A 1,016-nucleotide genomic window follows, 5' to 3' on the forward strand; every position below is an offset into this window, starting at 1 on the left:
ACCTTAAGGAACCATGGTGAAAAACTCAAGTGGATGGAGTCTCGAGTAGGAGAGCTATCTCAACAGGCCCCCAAGTCAACTGCAGTGTTCCCTAGTGACACAGAAAAGAATCCTAAAGGGGAACAAAAGGGAGTGAGATGGGAGGAATGCAAGGCCATCACCATATTGAAGGAAGTCTCAGAAGAAGAAGGAATCAGACCCTCAGAACAGGAGCCAGAAATCTCAAAGGAAGGTGTGGAAGAAGCTAAGCAGGAAAGTGAAACTGAGCAAGCCAAGGAACTGCAAAATAAAGGCATGCTGGAAACATACCAACCAAAAGTACCATTTCCTCAGAGGTTAGGAGGAGGTGAAAAAGGGAAAACATATTCAAGGTTTTTAGAGACATTTAAGTCTCTCCATATCAATATTCCCTTTCTTGAGATTCTCCAGCAGATGCCTACACACATCAAGTATTTGAAGGAATTACTGAGCAAGAAAAGAGTTTTGAAGGGAGGACAAACTGTAATAATGAACAAAGAATGCAGTGCCCTCATCAAGAAGGACATAGTATCTAAGAAAACTCCTAAGAAGGACATAGTCTCTAAGAATGCAGTGCCTTTCTTGATAGCTACGATTTTAGGATACAATCGGCAAAAATTCCTTCCGGCAAGTGCACCGGTTATCGTCAAGTAAAAACTCTCAATAGAGTGAGGTCGAATCCCACAAGGATTGGTTGAGTGAGCAATTCGGATTAGAAGTGTGTTCTAGTTGAACGGAATCAAGATTTAGATGAGAATTACGGAATGTTAAATTGCATGAATTAAAGAGCGAAAAGCTAAATTGCTGAAATTAAAAAGGGATCGGGGTGATTGCATAAATTTAATTGCAGAATGTAAAGATAAAGTGGTAGATCAGAACTGGGGAATTCATTGGGTTCAGGAGATATTGAGATCTCCGAATCAAAACATTTTTATCCCTTCCCTCAACCAATGCTTCATTGAATTTTGCTTGGCAATCTTATATGATTGGATCCCAAT

This window comes from Arachis duranensis, chromosome 3 (assembly GCF_000817695.3).
Source record: "Arachis duranensis cultivar V14167 chromosome 3, aradu.V14167.gnm2.J7QH, whole genome shotgun sequence".
NCBI classification, from domain to species: domain Eukaryota; kingdom Viridiplantae; phylum Streptophyta; class Magnoliopsida; order Fabales; family Fabaceae; genus Arachis; species Arachis duranensis.